We start from the raw sequence: 7,882 nt of genomic DNA, 5'->3' as shown, positions 1-7,882 counted from the left end.
AATTGCTGTTCCTTTTCTGGCTGAGGATCATGCAGTGCTCGTGAGCAAATTAAAGTTAAGATTTTAGCAAATGCACAACCCCATTGCAAGTGTCCCATAATTTCTAAAGTGGAGTAAATAATTTCCAGTGAATAACCCAGTTGCATTCTGCCTATGAAGCACATACAGATCACTCTGTCCTCAAATTATTCCTGGTCAATTAAACTTCACAAGTTTGACTTTACAAGCTGTGAATGTTTGAAATTTGAGCTGCTGCTCAGGGGTGATATTGATTCTCTTCTCTCCCTGGTTGAGTGCACAAGCTTGTCTATGAATGTGTATACTTAACAACTGAAAATCCATCTTCTACAAATACACAGGTGTAACTGAAATTTGTTTCCTTCATAAATTTTGGCTGCTAAAATTAAATTACTGAAGTTAGGGCTTAATTTGATTTTATTTTTGTATTACACAAGCACCTAGAGTCAAGTCCAGCCAAGGTTAAGATACTCTAGGTACTACTGAAGCAGTCTGCATCTGGCAAATAAATGTCCTAGAGCTGCATAAACCTTTCAGAAATGGAAATACGTTTATACCCAAAAGAAGCTGCAGAATTTTGGGGTAGTTGCATTTCTTCACATATTTTTATGGCTACTGAATAGTCACAGAAAGGTTTTGCATACCTTGGGAGACTAGTAAATTACAACACACGACACAAACTCTCTTCACAGAAGTCTGTTATGCGGTGTTCAATAGTAATTCAAGCCTCTGCTTAAGCAGTCTCAGCCCTCAGAAATAAGAACAGTATTTTGTTATTTCAGATAACCAATTAGGCATTTTAAATAGAAGAGATGAGCTCAAATGAACTGCAGCTGACCAAACTGGGTGTCTGTGATATTCAGTGAGTACTTTTGTAGTGAGGCTACAAAAGTGAGAAGCAGGTTAACTAATGAAAATAGGAAAAAAAGCAGTACCTGGTTGCAGCATCAGGAGATCTCACAGGCTTGTAGCCAGCAGGTTGGACACACAGCATGTCGGGAAGGCACAGAGCTGGTACAAGTTCAGGCGAGCAGCTCAGCAGTGATTGCTTGCTTGCAGAGACTAAGACACAGCTCTTGTTACATCTTGTGGACATGCTATCTCAGTTGAAGACGGGAGGCTTGCGGCATCCCTCCTGGATTTTCTGGGAGGACGGTTTCCCTCTGGGGACCAGGCACACTGCTCAGGGTACAGCTGCAGATGCATCCAGGAGCTACGAGGACCATAGTGTGCCATGCTGTCACTCCTGTTTTACCAGGACTGTAGAGTTTCTCAGGCTGGAAATTTCTGTTTGGAGTCAAAATCTGCAAATGGTATTATGTACAATGGGAATGTAAGGTCTAGACCCTTGGCGTGTTCTCTGTTATACCCTGTACTTTCACTGCTCAGAGAGAAACCACGTTTAGGCTATTGCCATTCCCTGTGCCACTAGACTCCAACTCCAAACCATCCACTTCAGTTGGCTGACATGGTAAAGCCAGTGCTTAATTTCAGCTTCAGAAAGTTTTGGCTAACCTTTTCTTCAACCTAAGCCTCCTAATTTTGAAACATTTTATCTAAACAAACAACTTCAGTCTTTGTAAACCCCACCTCATTTATTCAGAATTAAAGAGTTTTTGAGTTACTGAATGCAGCTGTTTCTGTCCTTAGCTTTCTAGTGTCCTCAGAAATTTGCCACACAGGAGGACTACTTAATGAAGACTCTTTATAAGCTTAAAAATGAGACTTTGAGAAGGAGAAATACTGAGTTTTGGACAAAGAGGCACAAACATCATAGCAACTTTATTTGCACTGCTCTGAGACCACACAAATCCCCGGTGTAAAAGTTCTTTCTGCTTTATGTAGAAGTGCATTTGGTTTAGCTTTCCTTACCTTCTCTGGAAATTTCTTCTTTAAGTTATGTTAAGGCAACAGACTTGAAAGTACAATTAACAGGTACAGTCACCTGTTATACCTACATCATGCAGGAGCTAATCCAGACACGCTGTAACATAGCCTTGTGTTCCCTTCCCCACTCCCTGGTTTTAAAGCTTCCATCAATATTGTCACACAGTCCTTGCGGCATCCAGGGTTTGCACCCACCGAGGTGACTAGTCCTTTAAAGCACTGCAACAAGCAAACTTCTTGGCATTTCCTTTGTATTTTGAGTTATAAACAGGATCGAGCAGGACTTTCTTGGGTCTCAGTAATCTCAGTAATACCCCCTGCTATAAGGACACAGCAAAACAGCTGGGAAGCACTTCCTGGGAGCAAACCTGGAGCCCTTCTGCTTCCACTTGAACCCTTGCTGCTTTTATTAAACTCAGGAAAATCTTAGCATGTTATGGTTGTCTCGCATTGTCTCAGAAGAAAATCTGTCTCTGCAGTGAAGTAACATGAAAAGAAAAGTCACTTACACTTTATTTCTCATTTCTTACTTCTTACTTTCAGCTTATACTTTCTTTCTTCCTAATGCCCATCCATGTTCTTTAGCCTGCCAAAAAATTTCTTGGCATCATCTTTCAGTCAGATGTATATCACAGCTCCCCTGCCACAGTTTTTGGGCCTCGTTTAGGTAGTGCACATATCTGAGCCCAAGACGGTCCCTGCAGAAGGGCAATCCGAACTCAGTCCTGATGCGCTGCTTTCCTCCTGCTTCCCAGGGCACAACTGACGTCAACCTGCCTTCATACAAGCCCTGCAATTTCACTCGCATCTGTTTTGATTAAATTCACCAGATAGCCAAAACTCTTCTGCCCTTTGAAAGTTATTGCCTCCCAATAACCTAATAAAAGAAACACCTGGAAACCTTTAGACGTTCAGATATGTCCTATTTGATTTACTGTATGAAAGGAAGAGGAACAAGACTGAAACAACGTGGGAGATTAGAAACAGATACACGGTTCAAACTTGACAACTGCAAAACCCTGCTATTAACACTGTGTCTGAGCAGCTACGGTGGTTCTATGATAGATGAGATTAGTATAAATTTTGTACCCATTAGCATCGTCTATCTCTTTTTCTCCAAACTACATAGAACATCCCTGCTCAGCACACCCTCATCTATATACCAAAACTAAGCAGTGTCTTCATGGTACAAAATCATCCACGTGCATTTAATGCTACATTCAAATTTCTGAATGCTGGCCTCTGTAGTGATTAAGCAAAACAAGTTTGTGGGACTGGCTGCTCCGTTATGGATGAGGCATCAGCTCAGAAATGCTCACTACGCTTGATCTTGAGGGTAGGGACTCCTGACAGAAAACAGAACTGCAAAGGAGATTTCTGGAGAAAACCACATTCTGGCACTGTTTGAAAACTAGATTAGAAAACACTAGACTACAATCCTGCGTGTGCGTGCACACACATCTGTGCAGCAAATATAGGTTGAGTCCCAAATACAAGGTTCTACAGTTAGTAAAATCTTCTGCCCTTACTTCTGCCCTTATCTCCTGATTTATTATAATTATTTTTTAATAGTTGTCAGTGAGGGAAGCTTTAGCAGCAATTTGGGCCTTTAGTCTTTAATCACTTTTCCCTAAATCCACTTGTTTTTCAGATTCACCCAGCCCTGCAGTTACTGTGCACTCTGAAAGTCCATAAAATCTTGCACAGGTTCCTGCAGATGTGATCTGTGTGATGCTTTTCACTCCTCTGTCCTGATATTAAAGATGCTCAAGTTTAAAACATTTTCCCTGGGAACTGTCAGGTTAACCTCCTGAATGCTTCATTCCTTCTCACTTATATTTTAGTTTCCCACTTGAATGAGAAGCTTTTGCACATACCAATGCAAGGAATAAAGATAGGAACAGCATTTAAACTTGAATTTTAGAAAACAGTGTAGCACATTGCCTGCAGTGGAGCTACTACTCAATCATAGCTAAGCTTGCAAAGCTGTGCAGCGAGACGCCAGCAGCATGCTCCAGCTTCACATATGAGAAGGAAAATGTTTTACTCATAGATTCCCGGTTAACTTCACAGCTTGAAGAACTCTTTTTCCCCTCTTCAAGTACAGCCGCAACCTTCTAATCTGCACTGTAGCAGGTTGTGGTATTTGTAGTCATCAGAAATAAAATATTTCTGATCTTTTTTTCCTAATTCATAAGCAGGTTTTTTTGCTAATGTGTGCAGAACATATAAGCTGATAATTTATATTCTCTGAACACCAGCAACAGAACTTGGCAAAAAAAATCTGTGCAGCAATAAAGTTGATGAGAACAGTGGCTTTACTGTATTGATAGCTGAACTGTTTTGAAGTGTGGTAGAGATTCAGTTAAAACAAAGCATGATGTGGTATGAGCTAAGTAAAACTAATATATCTCAGAAATTGAAATCATACGATATTTTTATACAAAAAGTAATTATCTTCTGATACCTTCATTTTCAAATCCTGAGTTTGAAACCCCAATGGGCTCAATTTTGAAGTGCAGAGCAACCGCCAATAGCAAAATCACTTTAATATGTCATAGGTTGGGAACGTACGTCAAGAGATATTTTGGAGAAGCTAATCAATAAAGCTGTACCAAACTTCAGACCAAAGAGAAATTATTCTGAGAGATCAACTTATATCTTTCTTCCCTTGAAGAGTTAGCAATTGTATCTAAATGCAACATGAAGAGACAAATTCCCTGCAACCAAAGGAAAGGAGGTTAGATTTTGTTACACTTTGGGATAAGCGTAAGAGGAATTCCTATCGATTTCACCAAATAAATTTTAGCCAGGGATTAATAATGAAAGAGGAGATGTGGCAGAAGGTGCTGCTCATGGAGTAACGTGGTCCTATATAAATTTTCTCCATTGAAAGGAAGCATTCAAGAATTAAAAAAAAAAAAAAAAAAAAAAAAAAGGCAGCCACTGGCAATGAATTTGGAAATCTCTTACAATAATCTATTTAATACAGGAGATACAGAAGAATTACTTCCAAACTGGGATTTGACATTTACACTAGCAAAAATAATATCTCTAGTAATACTAGGGAGTTTGAAGATACAAAAGCTGTTAATATTTCCATTTCAGTACACAAACTTGTCATCAACTGGGGGTAAAGAAATCTGTTCCGCCGTGGCATCACATCACACTTAATTGAACAAATTGGGGGAAGGATACAAGGGGAAAGAGAAAGGGGAGAGGGGGCAGGGAATGAATGTTTCTTTTTTTCCCTGAGTACATCCATCACTGGTTACAGTTAGCAACAAAAAATCAAATTAGTTGCACCAGTGGTCTGTTCAAACCTGACAATTTCTGTATTTCTAGTTTAAATTAGAGTAGAATCAATAGAAGTTTTACAAAGATAAGTTGGAGACAAAGCTTACAATGCACAACGTTCAATCTGCCTGCCAAGGCAAGGTTTAGTCTTACAGGAGTCATTAAGGTTAATGCAATCTATACTGATGTGACGGTAAGATGCTCTATTTTCATTACACCAGAAAGAAGCTCTGATTCACTGTGGTTAGGGCTAATTGACAGTTTCCAAATCACACCATAGTAATTGTTTACAGTTGTAAAAAGGGAGTATATTGTTTTCACTGCTGGTTTCCTTGATACGTTTATCCACTTAATCCCTCTCCCTTAATTCGCTTTGATAGGTGGAAATAAGAAATAATTTAATTCTAGTATCTTTTGACATTTACTTTTCTTGCTTTTCAACCAGGAATTCAGGTTGGGGGAAGAGCTTGAACATGACTCCCTCTTCCTTCTGAAAAGAGGCACCTGGCCCATCTTGCCCAGCTCCTTGGTTTAGTTTAGACAAATCAAAAGCATGTTCTCTGGCTCCAGAAAGTTAGAAGATGCATTTAGAGTGCCACAAGTTTTCTTACTAAGAAAAGCAACGTGCACACTCAGCAATGCTGCACATCTGACCCATCTCTTTTGTCTTCTCACCCTGATCTTCAGATAGTTGCTTGTAGCAGCCTCTGCTTTGTGTGCTCTCATCACCCACTGCTCTCCTCGGAAGAAGTTTGGTACTCCGTTGCCATTCCCACGCGTGAGGGGGCCACGTACATACAGAAGAGCTGCTTCAGGGCAGCTCTTTGTGTGAGGGCAGACTGCCGAGGGACTTGGAGAAGGCGGTGGGTGGGTTGGGGAAGAACCACAGCAGAGGCAGCCCCAAGATCCTGCATGGTTGAGATATGGCATGAGAAGCCCCTGTGAACAAGCCTAGCTTCCACGTAGGGTAGGTATCAGGGGCTTCCTCCAGTCGTTCCTTGTGTTTGCAGTGCGGTAGCTCTGCATGCTCAGGCTATGCAGCTTGAGTAGGTCTCTAAGCGAATTTCAAAAACATCAGTTTAGAAACCATTCTCATCAAAATCCCCTCTGCCAAGCTCACACAGGATGTTTTATAACATAGTCCTAGTTAGAGCAGCTTTCTGTGCAAACTGGAGAAATGCTTTCAAAGGACTGTGCCATTTGGGAAGTTTTCACAGACAGGCACATCCCAAGGGACCAACAGAGCTCGTTATTTAAATGCCCTCATCCGTAGAGGTTTTCTGATCTGATCTGGAGACCCTGCTGACAGCCCTTTCTTGACGAGAGATTGCCTTGTACGGGTGGTCTGTTCCAGGGGCTTCCATAGATGTACACAGCGCATGTAAACTTCATTTTCTGCAAGGGAAGTGCAGGGTCATGCCTTCACCTCCAGGACCAATGATCAGGTGATTACAAAAATAAAAGAAAGAAAGAACGTATCCATTTATACATTAATAGCCAACAACACCTAGGTGACAGGGAAATAAGACTGACAGTTTGGCAAAGCTGTGGTAGATATGTGGACATCACTAACACAGAAAGAAGCTTTTAAAAAAGGTATAGGAGTTATCTATAGAGTCAAATACATTTATTTAACTAGAATAAATTCAAATTCTCATCTGAAATATAATGATCTAAATGAAAAGCAAACATGTTACAAGCTCCCTGAGTGAACCTGAATGCTTCATGTTTTTTAAAACTGACCATATTGAAATCTGATGTGATGGTGATCACAAATTCTGACTCACATTTTGATACCAAACAGTGCTGTGATGCTTTAGGATGGATAAGCCCGTGGTTGATCACATCTCCTAATTTGCTTAGTGCCTTTTATGAACTTCAAAATGAATTCAGGAAACATCAGCTATTGAGGAAGGCACCATGTGATGCCACACCTGCTGAATCAGGTATTTCATGCTGTAATAAATCCCATCTAGAGTCAGCTGTTTCTAAATTGAAAAACAAAGGAGTAAAACCCAGTGCATAAAGCCAGGTCTTGTAGGTACTACCCTATGTGGCAAGGGTGCTCTATTAAGAAAACAAGAAATTGTCAGATACTGCAAGTTAAAAGATGAACACAGTCACAGAGCCCGGCCACTAATCCAGTGAGAGCTGCAGAAAGAGATGATTTGTTTTGGGGAAGGCACTAGATATTACATGTTCTTTTCTACAAAAAGTCACCCCAGAGGGTGTTTCAGTAGCATTCATGATGGCAGTGAAGTAGTTAACTGAACCAGTGCTGAAGGACAAAGTCAATTCTGCTTCTGAGTCTATGAGTTAAGGTGTTGTCTGTTTGCACAAGAGGTCTCTGAAGCATCTGTACACACTTCCTCCAGCTACTGCTTTATGAATCCTGCAATTTTCTCTCCACGTGAGGCTGCAAACCTCTGTAATTCACTGTCTTTCCCTACATGTGCGAGTTCAGCAACTTCTCTTAGAGGCAGAGATGGGGTTTGCCAGGGAAATTCAGCTTTTTTAAAGCACAGAACTGCTTTTTCCAAACACAGGCATTTCCAGAGAATCTGTTTTAAAGCAGTAATGGAGATGGTAGTAGGTCCAAATCACTTCAGGACCCTCAAAATTAACATCTTGTGGCCACATTCCCATAGCTTCAGGGTCTCAGACTGTACCTGTCTCTCAC

Source organism: Falco rusticolus, chromosome 4 (assembly GCF_015220075.1).
Source record: "Falco rusticolus isolate bFalRus1 chromosome 4, bFalRus1.pri, whole genome shotgun sequence".
Lineage (NCBI taxonomy): Eukaryota > Metazoa > Chordata > Aves > Falconiformes > Falconidae > Falco > Falco rusticolus.
This window is presented reverse-complemented; position numbering follows the sequence as displayed.